The sequence below is a fragment of the Schistocerca serialis genome, chromosome 8, assembly GCF_023864345.2.
Source record: "Schistocerca serialis cubense isolate TAMUIC-IGC-003099 chromosome 8, iqSchSeri2.2, whole genome shotgun sequence".
Taxonomy (NCBI): Eukaryota; Metazoa; Arthropoda; class Insecta; order Orthoptera; family Acrididae; genus Schistocerca; species Schistocerca serialis.
In genome coordinates, this window is record NC_064645.1 from 143,983,175 (window position 1) to 144,008,615 (window position 25,441).

The window sequence follows — 25,441 nt, forward strand, 5'->3', positions numbered from 1 at the left end:
CGGATAGTCGTCTTCGGTTCAGTGGTAGAATTTTGGGAAGATGCGGGTCATCTGTAAGGGAGACCGCTTATAAAACACTAATACGACCTATTCTTGAGTACTGCTCGTGCGTTTGGGATGCCTATCAGGTCGGATTCAGGGAGGAAATAGAAGCAATTCAGAGGAGGGCTGCTAGATTTGTTACTGGTAGGTTTGATCATCACGCGAGTGTTACGGAAATGCTTCACGAACTCAGGTGGGAGTCTCTAGAGGAAAGGAGGCGTTCTTTTCGTGAATCGCTACTGAGGAAATTTAGAGAACCAGCATTTGAGGCTGACTGCAGTACAATTTTACTGCCGCCAACTAACATTTCGCGGAAAGACCACAAAGATAAGAGAGATTAGGGCTCATACGGAGGCATGCAGGCAGTCATTTTTCTCTCGTTCTGTTTGGGAGTGGAACAGGGAGAGAAGGTCCTAGTTGTGGTACGAAGTACCCTCCGCCACGCACCGTATGGTGGATTACGGAGTATGTATGTAGATGTAGATGTAGACGAAGCATGCCTCAAGCAGTAACACAAGGACAACACAGGAAGAAAGTGGTAGAGGGAGCTAAAACAATGTAGCAGATGGAAGTGACTGGCTGACTTCAAGGAAAAAAGGGAGGAGTCAGCAACTTTGCAATACACGAAAACCTCCAGCCTAAAAGTTTAGGCCAAAGTCCAAACACATCACAAAACTTTTAAACCCTAGACACACGCGCCTCATCATTAACTAAAACACATGGCAGGTCCCCATCAACTTGTGCTTCTGCCCTTGCATCACGGTATAAAATGCATCTGTTAAAATGTGGTGGACAGAGATGTGCACACCACAAGCATCACAAAACGGGGGATCCTCCCGCCCTAATAGAAAGCTATGTGTGAGAGGACAGTGCCCAATCCGAAGACGCGTGAGGGTCACTTCTTCCCGCCTGAGCAACCGTCAGGAGGAACGCCACGGCCGAGTTGTTGACTTCACCAACTGCAGTTTATTGGCCGTCATCGCCAGCCATTCTTCCCCCCACAACTCCATGCACTTATTGTGGGGTGCATAGATGACAGACTACAAGGAATAGGACATTGGACCACATCCTGATCTCTGCAGGCCTCCGTGGCAGCCCGATCGGCCTGACCATTGCCCCATATTCCTACATGACCAGCCACCCAGCAAAAGGACACCTCCTTACCCCGCCGTTGGAGCAAGTACAGTTGGTCATATATCAGCTGGTCCATCTCCTCAGTTGGGTAAAGATTCTGCAATGATTGTGGGGCACTAAGAGAATCGGAGCAAAGGAGAAATCGATTGCCCAGAACACGATTCATCCGCTCCAGTGCCTTAAGGATCGCGTGGGGCACCGCTGCGAAAACGGTATATTCGTCAGGGAGGCGAATCCGGGTAACATGATCAGGGTACACTACAGAACAGCCAAGGACAGTCTCCTGTTTGGAGCCATCAGTGTAAACGACGATAAAACCGTGACCCACATCTAAAATGTTAAAAAACTGAGATTGGAATGTAAAATCTGGTGTACTATCTTTCTTAAAATTGTTGTTGTTCTTGTGGTCTTCAGTCCAGAGACTGGTTTGATGCAGCATTGCATGCTACTCTATCCTGTGCAAGCTTCTTCATCTCCCAGTACTTACTGCAAACTACATCCTTCTGAATCTGCTTAGAGTATTCATCTCTTGGTCTCCCTCTACGACTTTTACCCTCCATGCTGCCCTCCAATGCTAAATTTGTGATCCCTTGATGCCTCAGAACATGTCCTACCAATCGGTCCCTTCTTCTTGTCAAGTTGTGCCACAAACTCCTCCTCTCCCCAATTCTATTCAATACCTCCTCGTTAGTTATGTGATCTAACCATCTAATATTCAGCATTCTTCTGTAGCACCACATTTCGAAAGCTTCTATTCTCTTCTTGTCCAAACTATTTATCGTCCATGTTTCACTTCCATACATGGCTACACTCCATACAAATACTTTCAGAAACAACTTCCTGACTCTTAAATCAATACTCTTCTTCAGAAACGCTTTCCTTGCCATTGCCAGTCTACATTTTATATCCTCTCTACTTCGACCATCATCAGTTATTTTGCTCCCCAAATAGTAAAACTCTTGTACTACTTTAAGTGTCTCATTACCTAATCTAATTCCCTCAGCATCACCCGACTTAATTCGACTACATTCCATTATCCTCGTTTTCCTTTTGTTGATGTTCATCTTATGTCCTCCTTTCAAGACACTATCCATTCCGTTCAACTGCTCTTCCAAGTCCTTTGCTGTCGCTGACAGAATTACAATGTCATCGGCGAACCTCCAAGTTTTTATTTCTTTCCCATAGATTTTAATTCCTATTCCGAATTTCTCTTTTGTTTCCTCTATTGCTTGCTCAATATACAGATTGAATAATATCGGGGAGAGGCTACAGCCCTGTCTCACTCCCTTCCCAACCACTGCTCCCCTTTCGTGCCCGTCAAGTCTTATAACTGCCATCTGGTTTCTGTACATATTGTAAATAGACTTTCGCTCCCTGTATTTTACCCCTGCCACTTTTAGAATTTGAAAGAGAGTATTCCAGTCAACATTGTAAAAAGCTTTCTCTAAGTCTATATATGCTAGAAACGTGGGTTTGCCTTTCCTTAATCTTTCTTCTAAGATAAGTCGTAAGGTCAGTATTGCCTCACGTGTTCCAACATTTCCACGGAATCCAAACTGATCTTCCCCGAGGTCGGCTTCTACCAGTTTTTCCATTCGTCTATAAAGAATTCGAGTTAGTATTTTGCACCTGCGACTTATTAAACTGATAGTTCTGTAATTTTCACATCCGTCAACACCTGCTTTCTTTGGGATAGCCAAATCTAAAATAAGTCTGGGTCTCCGGAGGAGCCAAGGTGGAAATCTGCTCCAACCACGACGGAAAACATAAAGACCAGCGATATCCATCGCAGAGAGACAATCCTGTGCGCGGATCCCATAGGGCCGCGTCGCTCGTTGCCGGTTATGAAATAGCCGTGCCAGAGGAAGCTGAGCAACGGTATGGTATGCAGGTGTGTACGGTGTGGACAAAATTTTATAGGCCTGGGGCACCGTAAGTAGCCGCCGCCGCATATGAAGTGGCGGTTCACCAGCCTCTGCACAGAGGCTTGGTATAAGGCTAGTTCTTAAAGTCCCAGTGGAATACGTGTACTGTTACTGTTGTTAAGAATGTAGGTTATGTAACTTTCAGAGATGGTAGTAAAGACCAAAACAAGGCAAAATGTTCTGCAAATATGGGTACTAAAATGCGTACCTTTACAGCAATGAGCACTTGTTCACTAGAGGAGATGTGTTTCACAAAGGCGATGATGAACAAGTGCTCATAGCTCCTCACATACGAATTATCAGACATTTTTTTCTTGTTTTGGCCTATACTACTCCCCTCTGAAAGTCACATAACCCACAATTTTAGCGACAACACTACCAGTACATGTGATCCATTGTCAAGAATATCAGAATGGTTTTCACTTGTAACTTTCAACACAATCGTCTTCTGACCAGGGACCTTTACCTCAAATTGATGCATTCACTTTTCTCTTTCGTCCTAGGATGTAAAGTCATCACGGAAATACCCTGTATATTCATACATTTACAGGCACCGACGCCTATAGCTTTGACGTTCTGTAGAATCGTTTGCTCACGTTTCCAGCCATGGGTTCCCATGACATGAATTGTGAAATACCCTGTAAGAAGGTGATAATTCTGATTTAAAAAAAAGAAGACTAGGAGAATGTTCGTTTTGTAAACGAACTACCTTACTTCTCGACATTGCCTCCCTTGAGGGATATACACTTGGTCCAGAGATCTTCCAGCTTTTTCATCCCATCGGAATAATAGGTTCTGCCATACGCTGCAACATACTCATTGACTGCAACTATCACTTCGTCTTTTGATGAAAATTTCTTATCAGCAACCCAAAGTTTCCAGTTGGGAAACAGTAAAACGTCACTTGGGGCCACGTCTGGTGAATGGGGTGTATGAGGAACCAATTCAAAACCCATTTCATGAGCTTTCGCCATTGTTAGCGCTGATGTTTGTACAGAGTAATAGTTATTGAACTGTATGAAATAAAATCGTCATAACTTCTGAATGTTTTGCTTTAGGACGTTGAAATTGCACGTTTGGCCGCGGAGAATGATGGGAATTAGTGTGAGTATCGTTTAGCGACGATGCTCACTTTCATTTGGATAGGTTCGTGAACAAGCAAAATTGGCACGTTTGGGTGACTGAGAATCCGCATTTCGCGGTCGAGAAGTCTCTTCACCCTCAACAGGTGACTGTGTGGTCTGCAGTATCCAGTCACGCAATAATCGGTGGAATGTTTTGGAAGATGATTTCATCCCCATTATCCAAAGTGGCCCTGATTTCGACGAAATGTGGTTCATGCAAGACGGAGCTCGACCCCATCGAAGCAGGTGGGTGTTTGATGTCCTGCAGGAGCACTTTGGGAACATCATTATGGCTCTGGGGTACCCAGAGACCACTGCAGGGGTCTCATTTGGCCGCCATTATATCCGGGTCTGAACTCATGTGACTCCTTTTTCTGGGGCTTGATTGAAGATACGGTGTAGAGCAATAACCCCAAAACCATTGCTGCGATGAAAACAGCCATTTAGGAGTTCGTCGACAGTATCGATATTCTGACACTCCAACGGGTCATGCAGAATTTCGTTATTCCTCTGCGCCACATAATCGTTAATGATTGCAGGTATTTAGTACATATCATAACCTAAATCCGAGTATCTGTAGTGACGTTTACATGTTGAATAAACTGTGTGCACACCGTTGTTTGTAGCTAATTTCTTTTCCATATAGTTCAGAAATTGTCACATGGTACCTGGGACCTAGCGCTTCCACCTTCCCAGAACTGTGGCAATTAAGGCGGCCCTGAAATAACTCTCTGACTAGTGTGTCTCCCCCCCCCCCCCCCCCCCCACACACACACACAAACTGGCAACACAAACAGTTCTCAGGATTTTACTCAACAGAAAGAGAGAACCGTCACTTCCAGTTACCCATAGAAATTAGATACCGACACAAGCAGTATGTAATCGCTGTCAACCGACTTTATCAAACGTGATTACTGTCCTGCGCCTTCCTGTTTAAATGAACATGTACTCACGGTCTGAATTAGTTGAAATGGAACGAGGCATGCCCTCAGGACTCGTCGTGTTTCAGTGCGACCTGATTACTTGTGGGCAGTACATCTTTCTTCGAGTTACAAGGTTCCAGTGAGGAAAATTGTTGAGTCGTTGCGACTAAGTATAGACAGAAACAGTAAAGCGCCCGCTTACAGCACGTGACAGACAATCCATCTTGTAGGCACAAGGAAATCACCATTATTTGCGTGTCTCCGAAACTCAGAGTTCACAGCCAGTTCTGCATGCTCAAAACAAGGGAGGTCCAAGTTTCCAAAAGCCAAGCGTATACTCCGCCAGTATCGCCTCCCGGACTCCACAGGCAACAAACGAGCGTCCAGTTCACAGACGAACCAACTGACCACTCTTGAAGCATCCCCATTTCCGCAAGAGGTATTAAATACCACGTCGGACCAGCGACTCAACAGAAAAAAATAGTGCCACCCTTGGCACAGTTTTAGTCTTTATAGGTATTTTATTAGTATTTCTTTACTATTGTTTCATAATACCAAGAACATTTCTTATGTACGGTGTAATGCTAGCTAGAGTTCATTTTATTTCGTGTTACAGTAATGTTAACTGAGGAATATATGAGATGCGACAATAAAGTAATGAGACCAATTTTCTTTGCAGGATGTGGCAACCCTGCAGGCTTGCGTAGTCGCAATATCTTTGACCTTCATGTATAAGCTGCTTCTATTCCAAGCGGCACATCGATGCAACTGCTCAGTCGTGAGTTGTGCTGTAATAAGTTAACACATATTTGTGTCTCTCGTCACGGAAATGGAACCGCATAATATTGCGCAACGTTATGCCATTTCTTTTTGTGTTAAATTGAGTGAAAAAGCGACGACAACTTATGGTAAACTTCAGAAGGCTTTTGGAGAGAAGATTATGTCAAGAGCTCAAGTTTTTCTTTGGCATAAAATGTTTAGTGAAGGCAGAATGAATGTTGAAGATGAAGACTGCAGTGGACGACCATGAACCTCACGGACGAATGTCAACTTGGCCAGGGTGCGTGAACTTGTGCGATCTGATCGAAGATTATCCTTGAAAATGATTGCAGAAGAACTGAACATCAATCGAGAAACGGTTCGTCTAATAGTAACTGAAGATCTTGGAATGAGAAAGATTTGTGTAAAAATGGTCTCCAAAAACCTCACACCATAACAGCGAGAAACACAGAAAAATGTGGCAGCCGACCTGTTACAGTAAACAGAAATCAATCCAGAATTGTTGAGCCGTGTTATCACTGGTGATGAAAGTTGTTTTTTTTTCAGTACGATCCAGAGACAAAACGCCAAAGTTCGCAATGGTGCTCAAAGGGATCACCCAGAACAAAAAAGCTCGCATGTCAAAGTCATAAGTGAAATACTTGCTTGTGTGCTTCTATGATTCCAAGGGAATTGTTCATAAAGAGTTGGTGCCTCCTGGACAAACAGTTAACCAATATTACTACAAAGAGATTTTAGAAAGACTTCGTAAAAGAGTTGTTCGTGTCAGTGCCAACATTACTGATAATTGGATTCTGCATCACGATAATGCGCCATCCCATACTGCTCTGTCAGTATAGCAATTTTTAACCTCAAAACAAATTTCAGTACTACCACAGCCACCTTATTCACCAGATATCGCTCCGTGCGACCTCTTTCTATTTCCGAGAGTAAAAACGGTGGTCAAGGGACACTATTTTCACACAACACAAGATGTCCAAAACGCTGTGACAAGAGTCTTGGAGGATATTACAGAAGATGAGTTCCAGAAATGTTACCATCAATGGCAGGAGAGTTGGAAAAAATGTGTGCAATCAGAAGGGAATGACTCTGAAGGAGACAACACTTAACTTTACTAAAACAGTAAGCAACATTTTTTCACATCAGTCTCGTTACTTTATTGTCGCACTTCGTATATATACCCCACAGTTCCCACTACTTCCACTCCACAGCCCATCCTTCTGCAAAATTTTATCTTGCCGTAAGCTTGTTAACAAAGGCCTCTGACGTCTCCGCATTTCTCTTAATCGATCTGTACCAGGTTTAAATACAGTTTGCCACATATGCAAGGTCGACATCTATACTCCACAAATCACTATACGGTGTGAGCTTCTCACACCACTGTTTCCTTTCCCTCTTCTGTTCCTTTCTTAAGTGGTGAGTGGGGAGAAGAAGATGATAGTTTTTATCCTGTAAGTATACCTACAATGCGATTGCGCATACTAGATGAATTCGCTATTCGCTATGAAGCGCGCTGCTCTTCTATGTATGTTCGCTCTGTCCTCTATCAATCCTACTCGGTAATGTAAATTTTATTTTTGACCTGTCTGACAATCCTCTTCTCTGCGTACTAGTTTATCATCGTATTTTTTAAGTAAATTATTGTCACAGACATTTCTTTTCTAAAGACTGCATGTCATACAAATACACTGTACAGGGTATATAAAAATATCGTCAGATATTCCTACAAGAGTCAGTGTTCGCCAAACCTAGAAGAAAAGTTGATAGAATGATATGTCCGAAAACTGTTGATACTCGCTGAGATAGGGACCGTGTCTTATGATGAGCAATGTGTAGTTTTCGGTAGTGTAGGCAGGATTCACAGCACATGGCATAGGAATTTAATGCAATATGCTCGTCTGAGCTGATTCATATTCTCGAGGAATCGTAGAGGAGAGGCATTAGGATCAATGTAAGGACAGGAACGGTATTTGACAGACTCAGAGGGCTATACACTTTGCCAAACAGATTAACAGGTGCTGTGTATCACCGGTTTCTGTGTGGTGACTTACCAGCGTCATTGGAGAATGTACCCTTGAAGAAAGACAACCACTGTGGAGTACGTAAAATGGAACGCCACACAAATTTATACGGTACCTCACCATAAAGTGGGCGATGGACTGGTCGAAGTGGTCATGGCCTCCCCATTCGCCAGACTTGAATCCGTTGAGTTTCTGGCTGTAGGGACATTTAAAGGCATTGGTGAGTGCTCAACCCAACGACGATGAGCAGACGTTACAGGAGAGTGTGACCGATGGACATGACGAACTCTGACTGGAGATACTCGATGTGATCAAAAGTATCCGGAATACCCCAAAAACATATGTTCGTCATATTAGATGCATTGTGCTGCCACCTACTGCCAGGTACTCGATATCAGTAGCCATTAGTCATCGTGAGAGAGCAGAATGGGGCCCTCCACGGAACTCACGGCCCTCGAACGTGGTCAGGTGGTTGGGTGCCACTTGTATCACACGTCTGTACGCGAGATTTCCACACTCCTAAACATCCCTGGGCCCACTGTTTCCGATGTGAGAGTGAAGTGGAAATGTGAAGGGACACGTACAACACAAAAGCGTACAGGCCGACCTCGTCTGCTAACTGACAGCCCGCCGACAGTTGCAGATGGTCGTAATGTGTAATAGGCAGATAACTACACAGATCATGACACAGGACTTCCAAACTGTGTCAGGATCCACTGCAAGTACTACGACAGTTAGGCGGGGGGTGACAAAACTGGGATTTCATGGTCGAGTGGCTGCTCATAAGCAACAAATCACGCCAGTAAAAGCCAAACAACGCATCGCTTGGTGTAAGGAGTGTAAACACTGGACGACCGAACAGTGGAAAAACGTTGTGTGGAGTGATGAATCACGGTACACAATGTGGCAATCCAATGACATGTTGTGGGTATGGAGAATGCCTGGTGAACGTCATCTGCCAGCGTGTGTAGTGCCAACAGTAAAATTCGGAGGCGGTGTTGTTCTGTTGTGGTCGTGCTTTTCATGGAGGAGGCTTGCAACCCTTGTTTTTCGTGGAACTATCACAGCACAGGCCTACGTTGATGTTTTAAGCACCTTCTTAGTTCCCACTGTTGAAGAGCAATTCGAGAATGGTGATTACATCTTTCAACACGTTCGAGCATCTGTTCATAATGCACGGCCTGTGGCGGAGTGATTACACGACAATAACATCCCTGTATTGCACTATCCTGTACAGAGTCCTGACCTGAATCCTATAGAACACATTTGGGATATTTTGGAACGCCTACTTCCTGCCAGGCCTCACCGAACGACATCGATACCTCTCCTCAGTGTAGCACTCCAAGAAGAATGGGCTGCCATTCCCCAAGAAACCTTCCAGCACCTGACTGATCGTATGCTTGGGAGAGTGGAAGCTGTCATCAAGGCTAAGGGTGGGCCAACACCATACTGAAATCCTGCATTACCGTTGGAGGGCGCCACGAGCTTGTAAGTCAGTTTCAGCCAGGTGTCCGGATACTTTTGATTACGTAAGGTAAGTGTATTTGAAAGAGTGCGGGATTCACTGCGCAGAAAGAGTGAAGGATGCGTGGATATCAGATGTGAATTATAGGACAGATTGGCCCAAATCTCAACAGGTATAGGTTTCTGTAGACGTCATAACAGGAACTTTTCTTATAGTTTTCATTGCGAATGTGTGATACGTTTTCTCGATCATCCAGTATGTGTCTTTAGTTAAGGGGTTTCTGTTATTTTCTACATCATCATGACATCGATCGACAATGATACCTCCACCTTTACAGGCAGTTCTCCCTCCGATGGGCAAAATGGTGCTATTAATCTCTGTCCAATCCTTCGTCATATTTCCTCGAGTTCAGCTTGAGTGTAGTTATGAGGATCCTGATCCTCGCACGTCACGGATATTTATTACTTTTTGGCGTACAGCTATACACTGAAGCGGCAAAAAAAAAAAAAAAAACTAGTTCACCTGCCTACTATCGTAAGGGCCCCCTGCTTTCATGCAGAAGTGCTAAAACACGAAGTGACATGGACTCGAATAATGTCTGAAGTAGAGCAGGAGGGAGCTGACACCATGAATCCTGCAGGACTGTCCATAAATCCGTAAGAGTACGGAGCGATGGAGATATATTCTCAACAGCATGTTGCAGGCTCAATAATATTCATGTATGTGGAGTTTGGTGGCCAGTGGAAGTGTGTTTTCCCGGAGAATCTCTGTAGTAATTCTAACGTGTGGGGTGACTCACTGTCCTACTGGAATAGCCCAAGTCCGCCGGAATGCACAATGGACATGAATGGATGCAGGTGATTTGACAGGATACTTACGTATGTATCACTTATCAGAGTCGTATCTACAGTAGACGTATGAGGGGTCCCATGTCACTCTAACTGGAGAATACGCCCCACTCCATTACGGAGCCGCCGGCCGCGGTGGTCTAGCGGTTCTAGGCGCTCAGTCCGGAACCGCGCGACCGCTACGGTCGCAGGTTCCAATCCTGCCTCGGGCATGGATGTCTGTGATGTCCTTACGTTAGTTAGGTTTAAGTCGTTCTAAGTTCTAGGGGACTGATGACCACAGATGTTAAGTCCCATAGTGCTCAGAGCGATTTGAACCATTACGGAGCCTCCACCAGCCTGAACAGTGCCTGTTGACATACAGGGTCCATGGATTCATGATGTTGTCTCCATACCCGTCCATTTGAAACGAAACTCGTCCGACCAGGCACCATGTATGCAGTTATCCAGTCCATTGTCGGTGTTGGCGGGCCCAGGAGAGACGTATAGCTTTACGTCGTGCAGTCACGAAGGATACATAAATGGGCCTCCGGCTCCGAAAGCACATATCGGTGATGTTTCGTTTAATGGTTCGCACGCTGACACTTGTTGATGGCCTAGCATTGAAATCTGCAACAATTTAGGGAAGGATTGCACTTCTTTCACGTTGAACGATTCTTTTCAGTCGTCGTTAGTCCCATTTTGGATGTTTTTTTTCCGGCCGCAGTGATGTCGGAGATTTGATGTTTTGCCGGATTCCTGATATTCACGGTAGACTCGCGAAATGGTCTTACGGAAAATCCCCACTTAATCACTACCTCGGAGGTGCTGTGTCCATCGCTCGAACGCTGACTGTAACACCACGTTAAAACTCACTTAAATCTTGATAACCTGCCATTGTAGCTGCAGTAACAGATCTAACAACTTTGCCAAACACTTGTTGTCTTTTGTAGGCGTTGCCAAGCGCAGCGCCCTATTATGCCTGTTTACACATCCCTGTATTGGAATACGCATGCCTATACCAGTTTCTTTGGTGCTTCAGTGTAAGTCATTCTTCTCTAGCTACATTTTGGCTTGTGGTGCTGTTCGAGCTTTGCCCAGTGGTAGAATATAACATTTGCCTGCCAAAAGTATTTCGTGCTTCATTCGCTTTATTCACACTACGTGCGTAAACTTTGCGTCAATTGGAATTTGTACTTACAATCGCCCGGTAGCCGGCCGTTGTGACCGAGCGGTTCTAGGCGCTTCAGTCCGGAATAGCGCTGCTGCTACGGTCGCAGGTTCGAATTCTGCCTCGGGCATGGATGTGTGTGATGTCCTTAGGTTAGTTAGGTTTAAGTAGTTCTAAGTCTAGGGGACTGATGACCTCAGATGTTAAATCCCATAGTGCTCAGAGCCATTTGAAACATTTTGAAGTTGAGATGGGGGCGCATCAATACATTTGTGCCGTCTCTGAGCACGTCTTATACCACTGCTCTATTAGGTCGCTAAATTCAACAGTTTACTCGTTGTTAAAAGTTTTAAGTTGCTGACATGTTGTTCACGCGGTAGTCGATCATCAGAGGATCACATAAATCGTAACGAGAAAAAAACCCGTAATTTCCACTGACAGCGCACATCGCATGAAACAGATGTTGGGTATAAGCTGTTTGTGGCTCAAAAGTAAATCTACGGATTGTAGAAACGAAATCGGAAATGAAAAGAGCGTATGGCATCGTTGGCCGGGAGGCCCCATCCGGTAAAGTTCGGTCGCGAAGTGGAAGTCTTATTACATTCAACGCTACATTGAGCGACTTGCGCGTCGTAGATGAGAATGAAATGGTGATGAGGATAACGCAACACCCAGTTCACGAGCTGAGAAAATCTCCAACACGATCGGGAATCGAACCCGTGCCCGCTTGCATGAGAGGCAAGCACGGTACTACCCAGCTAAACAGGGGGACACTAAATCGGAAATGTATGTCAAAGTACCGGAGAAAATTCTCCTGAGGATAGGTCAATGGAAAATGTTGCACCAACAAGCACATGTCGGATGTTTACCAAATTTTGTGGAAACCTTCATTATAAAACGAGTATGAACTAATAAAACTTTCGTTCCATTCAGAACTGATGTCCACTGTAAACGTCAGTATAAGCTGTGAAAGCCATAGGCACAAGTACAATCTAGCATTCATTGTAGTGTACAAGTAAACAGCCTTCGAATGCCATGATGAGCAATTCTCGCCACGTCTAAAACACTTGGTGTTAGTTCATTAAAATTTCTGCCTGGCAGTTGGTCTGTAAGTATATGTTTCCCGTCACACCCGAAATAAACTGTTTTTATTCTCCTCTTTTGGGAAGGCGTGCGGTGAGGGAGACAAGAGAGTGTCATCCGTTTTTGATGTGGCCCTCCACTGATTCCTTTCATGTTCCAAATTCTTCACTTCAGAATGGAACTTGCACCCTGCATCTTCCGTTGTTTGTTGGATAGACTCTAAATCTCTGCATTCCCCCACAGTTTCTTAACAGCTACAGCTCGCGGAAGTAATATTGAAGTTATTCGTTGGTAACACATGATGTATGATCCTATCCTCTCTACATATCACTGTTATGAATATCATCCTCTTCTCACCCATTCTGAAAAGTACCTCCTCATTTCTTACTTTATCAGTCCATGTTATTTCCAACATCCTTCTACAGCGCCTCATCTCATACCCTTCGATTCTCTTTTCCCTCAGTTTTTCCATAGTCAGTTATTCAACCATATAACATGATGTTCCGCAGACGCACATTCTCAGTAATTTCCTTCTGTTGTTCGATACTATCAAACCTCTTTTCGCCACAAAAACTCACTTTGGCTGTGGTAGTCTGATCTTTATGCCATCCTTGCTTTGTATTCGTGCCATATCATATAAAATTTATATTTCATGGAGTAAAAGTTAATTACGTTGGGTCCATCTTTTTAAACTGTCCTGTATATTAAGTGTCCGTCCCTTATACAGGGTGGTCCATTGATAGTGACAGGGCCAAATATCTCACGAAATAAGGATCAAACGGAAAAACTGCAAAGAACAAAACTCGTCTAGCTTGAAAGGGGAAACCAGATGGCGCTATGGTTGGCCCGCTAGATGGCGCTGCCATAGGTCAAACGGATATCAACTGCGTTTCTTTAGATAGGAACCCCCATTTTTTATTACATATTCGTGTAGTACGTAAATAAATATAACTGATTTAGTAGGACCACTTTTTTCGCTTTGTGATAGATGGCGCTGTAATAGTGAAAAACGTATAAGTACGTGGTATCACGTAACATTTCGCCAGTGCGGACGGTATTTGCTTCGTGATACATTACCCGTGTTAAAATGGACCGTTTACCAACTGCGGAAAAGATCGATATCGTGTTGATGTATGGCAATTGTGATCAAAATGTTCAACGGGCGTGTGCCATGTATGCTGCTCGGCATCCTGGACGACATCATCCAAGTGTCCGGACAGTTCGCCGGATAGTTACGTTATTTAAGAAAACAGGAAGTGTTCAGCCACATGTGAAACGTCAACCACGACCTGCAACAAATGATGATGCCCAAGTAGGTCTTTTAGCTGCTGTCGCGGCTAATCCGCACGTCAGTAGCAGACAAATTGTGCGAGAATCGGGAATCTCAAAAACGTCGGTGTTGAGAATGCTACATCAACATCGATTGCACCCGTACCATATTTCTATGCACCAGGAATTGCATGGCGACGACTCTGAAAGTCGTGTACAGTTCTGCCGTTGGGCGCAAGAGAAATTGCGGGACGAAGACAGATTTTTTGCACCCGTTCTATTTAGCGGTAACGTAAACCGGCATAATACGGACTATTGGGCAACGGAAAATCCACGATGGCTGCTACAAGTGGAACATCAGCGACCTTGGTGGGTTAATGTATGGTTCGGCATTATGGGAGGAAGGGTAATTGGCCCCCATTTTATCGATGGCAACTAAATGGTGCAATGTATGCTGATTTCCTACGTAATGTTCTACCGATGTTACTACAAGATGTTTCACTGCATAACAGAATGGCGCTGTACTTCCAACACGATGGATGTCCGGCACATAGCTCGCGTGCGGTTGAAGCGGTATTGAATAGCATATTACATGTCAGGTGGATTGGTCGTCGAAGCACCATACCATGGCCCGAATGTTCACCGGATCTGACGTCCCCGAATTTCTTACTGTGAGCAAAGTTTAAGGATATTTGTTATCTTGATACACCGGCAACGCCTGACAACATGCGTCAGAGCATTGTCAGTGTATGTGCGAAAACTACGGAAGGCGAACTACTCGCTGTTGAGAGGAATGTCGTTACACGTATTTCCAAATGCATTGAGGTTGACGGACATCGTTTTGTGCATTTATTGCATTAACGTGGTATTTACAGGTAATCACGCTGTAACACTATGCGTTCTCAGGAACGATAAGTTGACAAAGGTACATGTATCACATTGGAACAACCGAAATAAAATGTTCCAACGTACCTACGTTCTGTATTTTAATTTAAAAAACCTACCTGTTACCAACTGTTCGTCTAAAATTGTGAGCCATACCTTTGTGACTATTACAGCGCCATCTATCACAAAGCGATAAAAGTGGTACAACTAAAACATTCATATTCCTTTACGTACTACACGAATATGTAATAAAAATGGGGTTCCTAAATTTAAAAAAACGCAGTTGATATCCTTTTAACCCATGGCAGCTCCATCTAGCGGGCCAACCATAGCGCCATCTGGTTTCCCCCTTCAAGCTAGACCAATTTCGTTCTTTGTAGGTTTTTCGTTTGACGCTTATTTCGTGAGATATTTGGTCCGGTCACAATCAATGGACCACCCTGTATAATCAGGAATAATTTCGTTTCTGGCTCTTGGCAAAAATTAACAGTTGTACCTTACTTCATTTTAATTCGATCATTATTTTACATAATATAGTCTACCGCTATCCTAGACCAATGCCCATTGTCTTAGGCAAATAAAATGCTGCGACTAGTAGTTTAACTTGCTTCACTGCCGTGGTGATGTGGCTGGGACGTTGTGAAACGATCGTTCGTTGTCCAGGCAGTCGCTATGGAGACGGCAGAGGGCTGGGGCAGCATGTAACCGGCGCGGAAACAGCGGTGGGTTTTTCCAACTGCGCGTGGAATGCGCCGGACTGATGCCGCAGCCGGGCTATAAATTGTTCGGTAGGGTGGAGCGCGGCGAGGCTGGGTCCGGCTAATGAAATGCAGTTTTTCCGCGTCAGCCGGCGTCGCGCTGCCGTCTGTGATTGATTCACGGCGGCTGCGAGGGGTCCTCTACTCGGCCACACCCGTCGTGTGTTTCTGTGTGTGAATGCGGTAGTGTGCTACGGACCCGAGTCCAACACGTTGCGCGACATGGAACCAACGACTCAGCTTCCGGGAGGAATGTCCAGCACATACCACTAGGACAATAAAAATACCACCACAAACATTGTACGATCCTTGATGAAATCTTTTCGGGTTAACAACAGAGTCGTGGCGTCCTGTCGTCGCAACGTTTCGATGAGTTCCCCACTCTTCATCTTCGGGAGAAATGACTTCACCTGAAAATGACGACTTGGAAACTCGTCGAAACGTTGCGACAATACGACTCCGTTGATAATCCAAGAAATATCATCAATGTAATTCACCGATAAAGCTTGCATTCTCATATTACAGGATCAGTTCCCTCAGCTTGCTGTGCCCACATTCGCTTAGTAGTTGGTAGCACGTCGTTTCAGTTACGCTCCCATCTTTCATGTAAAATGGCGAAATCAATGAGCGTAGCAGGGCGTACACACTCTAAGACAAAATAAATTCTAAGAAAAAAAGAGAGAGAACATGCACCACGAAGGAATTATGCGAATGAGACGGAAATCAGTAAATGTGACATTCAAGAGAAAGAGCTTTACAAATTGTGCAAGTCAATAATGTGTTGATTGAACTCTGACCCTTCTGCAAGCAGCTATTCGGGTTGGCATTGATTGAGAGAGTTGTTGGATGTCCTCCAGAGTGACGTTGTGCCAAATTCTGTGTAATTCACGTGTTACATCGTCAAAATCTGAGATAGTTGGAGAGATACATTAAATCCAGCCTAGTCGTCTAATAAGGGGTATCTAGGAAACCTGTTTTTTTCGGATGGCTAGACAACATTCAAACAAATCGTATTAATTAGTTTTATTACAAAGGGAATAGATTCCAATACTTGACTTTGTGAATTACATAGATGTGTCGCAAGCAAAGGGGGACAGACAAAATAAGAAATCTCTTCAGTATAACAATTCCCAAGTCCGTATTACATAGACAGTACAAGCAACTGATAAGAGTTGACGCTTCTACCCATGTTGCTAGTCTTGAAGCTGCTGTAGAACTGGGCCGCGACCAGTCGGGCGAGACGCTTATGTCCTCTTCGCACAGAGGCCGCTGCTGTAGCGTTGTCATCCTGGAGAAGGGTCGATCAGCGTGCAGCTGAGTGACGTCTTCTGACAGCCTCTCTGCTCTATCATTCCCAACTGGCGCCCCGGCGCTTGACTTTACGCCGTAACAAGATCAGCCCGTAAAATGCTCCAAACATTCTCAACTGAGGAGAGATCAAGCGATTTATCTTGCTGAAATGAAAGCCCAGGATGGCTTGCCATGTGTGCACTGGGTGGCAACAAAAGGGCTCGTGCACCCCATATTACCGTCCTTATAGTTTGACTGTATGGCAGGCGACACTCAGGTTGGTATTCTACCAGTCCAGGGCGATCCACAGCGAAAATAATGAGAGAGGTTGCTAGAATGTGTCGTTACACTGTCTCAATCAACATCAATTACATAACTGTATCTGGCAGACTTAAAGGATGTAATTAATGAATTACCACATGCAGCTACTGGAAGGACACCGACATTAGCTCTGAATAACCAACCCCCTGGAGATCGAATAAGAAGAACTGTAGGCTATGCACCTGTCAGACGTAAATACCACCAGGAAATTGTAAAGTTGCCTCTAGAGAGGACAAATACATAAGCAGGTAGAGAAACAAGAATCAGAGAGAAGTCATAGGGGAGATGAAGCTTACTACGTGCGACAAAGTTTTATTACAGTATGGATAGGATCAAAGATGAGCAGATATCTAAGCAGGAAATTCTTTGATGTATTTTGTGGATCTTTCAGCATGAAGAAAATTGTTCACCAGAAGAGCGTAGAATTATATATTCTAGAAAGCCGCAAGGCAGTAGGAAATAATCATTGCACATTTCAAGTTGTTTATGGAATGAGAAGTATTATGGAGAGGAGCAGGGACACAACAAACAGTCTCAAGTGTGTTAGAAGGAGGGTAATCAGGAGAAGCCAGGAAGATGGTGTAGGAGATACTGAGAAGAGAAGCATTAAACAGATCATTGGCTGTAGTTTCCCTGATGAAGTTGTGGGTATTGGTTGAGGTTTACATTTTTAAATATTTGCCAGATGCGAACGAGCACTGAGCTATATGCCATGGACGTTGATAATTTGATTTTATGTGAATGCTGTTAGGTAGCAACGAGATGACCGGAGCTTGAGGCTAGCAAACGTCAAGGAGTGCTGCACTGTGAGGATTTAGCAGACGTGAAAGAAAACTGAGAGTCGAGGATAATGGATGAGAAATACAATACGCCGACTTCCTAGTTCGAAGAGAATGTGGTGTGTTAATTTTTGTTTGTCTTCAGTTGCTGTTGACAAGACAGACAGTTGAGCTTTTGGAGGAAACCTCGATGAAAGTGAAAGAATGAGAAATGGTAAAAGAACGAGCTGAGCATGACTCGGGTTTAAGGAAGGAGTAAGCTAGTCATAGATTTTCGGTAAAAAATAGACAGACCATGAACGATTGCAATTGTGACAAAAGGTAGCCATTACGGGTAAGAGATGATAAGGTAAGGAACCGCTGAAGGAACTAACATGAACACAAGATAATTTTGTTTGGTAATTTTCTGTTATGGTTCAAGAGCTATACGATGCTTGTGTTTATGTTTCAGGTTAGTGATCCCTACAATTTAGTGAACACACAGCGTAAGAGAGTAAGTGAGCTGAAAGGTTAGGGATACATGGAGGACTCCAGGAAAAGTAGCGAATGAAGAGAACAGAACATACCTAACAGGGTGAGTTAGAAAATGTACGGGGATCGCAGTAGAGATAGGCAAGAGGTAAATCGTTGTAGGTATACAGGTAATTGTGAGTCGACTACTAGGTATCAGAAAACCTCTCCCGGTTAACTGGTAGTGCCTGTAGATAATAAATAACTGCATGAAAACAATTAACTACTAGCTCGAACCTTACTTGAGCTCCCAACCAAAATACGAATTGAGATAATTGTCATCATGTAAAAAAAAAAAAAAAAAAAGAAAAATAAAAGAAAAGAAAAGAAAAAACTTTGATGATATTAGATAAGAAGATAGTGATTACAATTTAACTGATGTTAAGTAAATTTAAAGTATAAAGAAAAATCTTTGAAAGAATAGACACCTGTTCAAGAAGTAACTTTCATGAATGAAAAAAATTGGTAAAATAATTGAGAAAATTCATTCATAATGTTGTCAAATTAGAAAGGAATTTTTAATGTTTAATTATTAAAGGAAATATAATAGGAGTAGAGTTCTTGCATTTGACTAGGATGGTGGTGGTGGTGGTTAGTGTTTAACGTCCCGTCGACAACGAGGTCATTAGAGACGGAGCGCAAGCTCGAGTTAGGGAAGGATTGGGAAGGAAATCGGCCGTGCCCTTTCAAAGGAACCATCCCGGCATTTACCTGAAACGATTTAGGGAAATCACGGAAAACCTAAATCAGGATGGCTGGAGACGGGATTGAACCGTCGTCCTCCCGAATGCGAGTCCAGTGTGCTAACCACTGCGCCACCTCGCTCGGTATTTGACTAGGATTGTAGTATTAATGTATGTATTGCAGACTGTTTGAGGTCACATGTCTGAAGAAGTCACGAGAGAACTACAGATGTCAGATCAAATGAGAGAGTTGGAACGACTAACAGCAAGAAACCAGCCGAGCAGAATGATCAACTGAGGCACATGCCTTGGCATGGTAGTACCCCGTCAACCCAGACGAGGTTTCAGGAATACAATATGCTTGCTAATTACCTGCTTGTCGCAGAATGACATGAAAGCACCGGCTTCCTGGGAATCCACCACTGCCCCACCGTGAGTGGATGTACAGCCGGACGAAATCGGAGTGATGATGTGGAATGAGTCACTTTACAGGATACGTATACATTATCAGTGTTAACATTAACAAATTATTATTTTATTCCTATTCGTGTAACTACACTTATTTGTTTATTGTTTACTGGCGGCCGGCCGGAGTGGCCGCGCGGTTCTGGGCGCTACAGTCTGGAGCCGAGCGACCGCTACGGTCGCAGGTTCGAATCCTGCCTCGGACATGGATGTGTCTGATGTCCTTAGGTTAGTTAGGTTTAATTAGTTCTAAGTTCTAGGCGACTGATGACCTCAGAAGTTAAGTCGCATAGTGCTCAGAGCCATTTGTTTACTGGCTACCAGTTTTTAAGCAGAAATTCGTCACTGAAGTGGAAGTAGTTGGCTGGAAAAATGATTTCAAATTAGATTTACATCTTGCTTCACTACCTGTCAGACTTTTATTTTATTGGGCAAATGATCAAAAACTTTTGTTGCTGCATATTGATAGTCTTAACAATGAGTTATGAAGCTCATTTTTCCCTCTAATGTTGTAGGTTTGGACGTCACTGTTCTAGTGATGGACTATTTATGATGAATTTCGTTTGCGAGTATATGAAATGTGAATGCGCAGTTAAAATGCACGGCTTCTTGAAGAGGTTCCTACATGACGTCCGTGGGTGAACACCACATATTATTCTCACTGCTCGCTTTTGTGCAATCGGTACTTTCTTTCTAAGTGATGAGTTACGCCTGTAAGGCATTATCGAGTGGAAATATGCAAGAAATATCGGGAGGATCATACGTTTGTTTCCAAGATTAACAATTACAGAAAGAGCAAAAGTAACTGAACTTGATTGTTTGAGAAGCTCAATAATTTGCTTCTTCCAGTTCAAATTTGCATCAGTACGTACACCCGGAAATTCGGAGCATCAACCCTACTTACTTACTCCTACTCATGTGCTACAGTAGTTGTTGGTGTGGCTATTTGTTGTACAAAACTGAATATAGTGGTCTTTTAATTTAAGGAAATCCCATTTTCGGAGAAAAATATAATTATTTGGAAAATGTTATTTACTATTTCTTCTGTTGCTTTTTTTCTGATAAGATTTACTATAACTCTATTATCGTCTTCAAAAAGTACCAGTTTTACTTGTTGAATGTTAAGTAAAATGTCGTCCACATATATAAGGCATAGGAGTGAATCCAAAATTGAATGCTGTGTGCCCCTCTTTGTCACGTTTTCCCCAGTAACTAAAATTTGCTTGTTCGCGACATTGTCTCAGTTATTTAGTTTCAGCCTTTGCATTCTGTCTCTTAAGTAAACTTCAGGCCAGCTGTTTGTAATACCATTAATTCTATAAAATTTGAGTTAGGGGTGACATGTCGATCACTGCCAAATAGTGGTGAATTGTTCTAAGAAACCACCTGTAAGCGCTATTTGTGTTCTTCCATACGCTCAGTGGAAGCCTACACCAAGAGCTGTTCTCATTATATCAGTGATAAACCAAAGTTAGTGGGCTACTATAGTGTCCGGCATAAAAATAGGGCTTCAAGGTCATCTCGCCGTCTTGCAGCATTGCCAGTTTTTTTATAGTGATAATTTCAAATGTTCGTAAAAATTAAAACGATATTGGGCAACTCTATTTTTAGTCTAGAATACTATGGAGTACTTTGCAAAAGAAAATTCTCGTTAATTGCTAGGAAAAAGTGAAAACTAACGTTACAAGAAATTTGGAAGGAAAATAATTTTTTACTCCAACCTGTCGTAGTAACAGAATCAATCATGTAATTGGACTGAGAAAAAATACGAACATCCTCAAAGCTTACAGATACATATGCTGCGTCTTTTATTTCGGAAACAGAAAAGTATTCTGAGACAAAAAATGAAATATTGTAAGAGGTGTGAAACTGTGCCGACTGCATAGCGAAAAATGTAGTCGATGATGAATTTTCGTTCTGTAGGATAGCGAAGAAACATCCCACGAGAAAGTTACTAAGAAAACTACAAGTGTAACTTCCCCACAAAAATATTTAAGTGGAAATGAAGCCAAGTGTAACCTCCCTACAAAATATAATAATTGAAAAATGTGAGCCAAGTGTAGCCTCCCAGCAAAAAATAATAATTAATGAATTTTTCTTAATATTGTAACCTCTGAACAAAATTGGCTCCGATTTATAGTCTGTGCGCAGAAATGCGTTCACACTTAATATTCCCACAAAATTCTTTTCTCATTTAATGTCAAGTTCGAAACAGAAAAATTCCTAAACACAAAAATAATAAAAAAGTTTTGTAACCTGATGAATTTATAAGGACAGCGGCGCTGACCTTCGGCCCTGTATTCTGAATAACAAAAGCAAAAATTCTTACCTCAATAAAACTGCAGTTATATCTGCTCTTAATTAGTCATTTTTCGACACAGCTTCGTGCAATGCTGGCGTATATTTTTTTTGATTCTTGGATGCAATGATAATGCATTGGAAAAATTCTTTAAATTGAAATGAATGCTTTTCTTTAAAAGTGTTACTTTATATTATAAAAATTATTATTGGGTCATTTTTTCTGAACAAATTAAATTACAATTAACATACATTATTAAATATGCGCAAGGCTGCTTCTTTACCTTCTACAACAATACTCATCGTGCAGAGTCCTGACCAGAGTCGCGAGCAGAGCACACAGCCGACGCATGCCGACTACTCCAGACTCGCTACTGTCCACTCGCTACTAAAGCCGACCGACTACTACCGACTCGCGCAGACTAGCGACAAGCAACAACTAACGATAAACTACTCTCTGGTCAGAGATTCTGTCATGCTTCGCCCATCGCCGGCAAAGCACACGTCTTACGCAAGATTATTTCTAGTAACATTTCAGACATCATTATTATATCGTATCACGTACAGAGGCAAATTACTTCCGCGATATTCCGTGCGCAGCAGCGCGCGAGTCGTTGTAGGCTGTCGCCAAGAGTTTTGTTCGGACGGCTCGCTTTAATATGGCCGAGAATATTCCCTCCTTCCCGAAAATATTTTGCTGGCTGTTAATACATACCCTTCGTCATTGCATCCATCACTCAAAACGGCAATATACGCTACGCAAAAGTAATTGTAATTATTTTGAAGCCAATATTTTCACTCAAGTCGAGAAAAGTATTTGTTCGAAATGTTTTGTGAAACCTAAGTTTTACCTAAATTTGCTTGGTACACAAAAACCTTTTTCGTACTACTGCAATGTCCCTGTCCTGTGTTACAAATTTCTGAATTAAAAACCAAGTGGGCGGAGAAGACAGTGCATTGAAGTGACTGGCCAGAATAATCAATTTTATCACGGACAGTACCCAAGATTTCTCTAGCCATCGCATGCTACCCTCCGTCATACTAAAGTAATACAATTCTACGTTCTGGCTTTTTGTAAAAGTCGTCAAATAACATGGATTTGTATGCTCTTCTCGGAGAATCAGAATAGGTGCTGGGGTTGTTCTGATGTTACTGCACTGTTTATATGTACAGTCGATACAGAACCACCACAACGTTTTGTCATTTTATGAACTGCACTTCAGTCTGGAACGCGCGATCGCTACGGTCGCAGGTTCGAATCCTGCCTCGGGCATGGATGTGTGTGATGTCCTTAGGTTAGTTAGGTTTAAGTAGTTCTAAGTTCTAGGGGACTACTGACCTCAGATGTTAAGTCCTATATTGCTCAGAGCCATTTTGAACTCCATTACCCTTACTACGAAACAGCCAGTAAATGCTTCTATGAAAAAATGAGATACAGGTTTTTAGGAAAAACTGTTCTTAATTAATCCAGAATTGACAATCTTATTTTAAATGGCGGTTACTGTCAAGTAAACTAATTGCCACCACTTGCGACAAATTTATCAGACGTCTACTGTTGCATGGGGGCTTAATCAATTTATGAATGCAAATACTTTTTAATCTTAGTAGCTGTCTGTCCGATTACGAAGTCTCGTAACCGGTTGGCCCTGTCTGGTATAGTACGCAATCTGACTGCATAGAATAACAACAAAGAACGAAAGAAAACTTCCGTTAACTCAATTAATTAATTGAGTCCCCAGCAACTATGAAAGCTACGAAACAACAAGGCACAAGTGTCGCTGTTCTGTGTGTGGAAGTGTGATTCAACGTACACATCTGGCACGGTTCTTCCTCAATACGACAAGATATTTTAAATACCATTTATACTGAAGTAATTAAAAAAATAAACAGAAATACTATAATTGCACATAGAAACCAGAAATACAGTCTAATACAAGAACACGAGCCAGATGCTTTGTTGACTGAACCTGTGACCAAGAGGCATTATTGTTTAAGACATTGAAATAATGAAAAAAAAGGAATTTTTTTACCTTCATATATATTGACGAAAAGCACACTCTGATCATTACAGCATCCCCAATCCAACAACATCTGGAGTCTAGCCCATCAAAACACTACTACAAGTTCTGAACAAGCACTCACTACCGCAACTTCTCAACTACGACTCGCTACTGCAACATCTCAACAAGCACTGCCTACTGCTACTTCTCAATAAGCACTGCCCACTACGACTTCTCGACAAGAACTGCCAGTGGAGACGGCTGAATAATACTCTTTGGCGCAATCTCTGGCGCTGTGGCTCAGTGTAGCCACCTTTCACTGTAAGGGAAAAACATTCGCAGTATATCCTCTATAAGTGAAATGAATAGACAAACATTTAAATCAAGTCAGCTTTTTACATAGGCGGCACTTACCTGAACTGAAGGATGTTTTGGCTCCGTGTCTCCAGATTCATTGTCGCTTGTTTCAGCCAGGTGTATCATCACAGATTCCATTATAGTGGCTCTTAAACCCTGGTTCAAGAAATCAGTTTCTGGCAATGCTTCTGCGTGTTTTACGCAATTCTTCTAGTGCTACTGAGTAACACTACCAAGAGCTTCGTGAGTTAGCTTCTTGACATCAACATGTTTGAAAGTAGTATATCTTATCGCCACTTCTCGCTTTACTTGTGCCCATATCAATGCAATGGTATTATACTGGCAGTGATACGGTGGTAGACGAACCACTTGGTGTCCCATTTCGTTTGCCAGTTGATATAATTGGTGTCCTTTTGGCATCTACGATTTCTTCCTTAAACAGGAGTTCAGCCTTCGTTTCACTGACTGAAAATGAAACATAATATCTGCCTTGCGTTAATCTGAACGTGGCAGCTTTTATATCTGAATGGAGTGGTAGCTGGCGTTACACATCATGATAATTAGCCCTTCTTCCAACGCAAACAACAGTCGAATAAACCAATTCTTAAAAACTTCTCTACTCATTTCTGAATGGTGATTGGATTGGGAAGGACATTTTCCACCACGAAAACCAAGTCTGGCGTCTGGTATGAAGCCTGTGATTAATGGAGCAGCGTGGGCGATGATTAATTGGCCAACTCTAGCAGTAGGCACTTTCAAACCGCTGTTTCCTTTGGAGTCGTGCCGTATATACTTATTGGTGTGGTTCTGTGAAACCCAAGTTTCATCCAAGTACACTACAGTGTAATGTTGTTGCTTTAATTTGAGGTGTAAGCGGTGCTGATATTCAAAACCATAAAAGTGGGTTAAAAGCTGTGAGCTGTCTGGGGAAGTTAACCTTGCATTACTGCGGAACTGTTCCACCAGGTATCCAGTCTAGCTTACCAAATTCCCAACCAGACTAACATTAATTATAATCTTTTAATAGTCATACGACAACCGGCGATATGTATATAAAAAAGAGAACTTAAATAGAAAGAAATAAATCAGTTTATATTTAGAAATTTGTTTTAACATTGATCATTGAAATTTCTGCATATTAAACTCCATTCATAACTAAGCTGGTGCCTTATTTAGGATTGTGAAAATGTGAGATTGTAATCTTACGGAACACATAAAATATGGAGCCAAGATTGGGAGACTGCATTCAACACTGCATTCATAAAATAACACACGAAGAACGTTGAAACATATGGAAGAGGAAATTAACCACAACCAACCGATTCAATTTT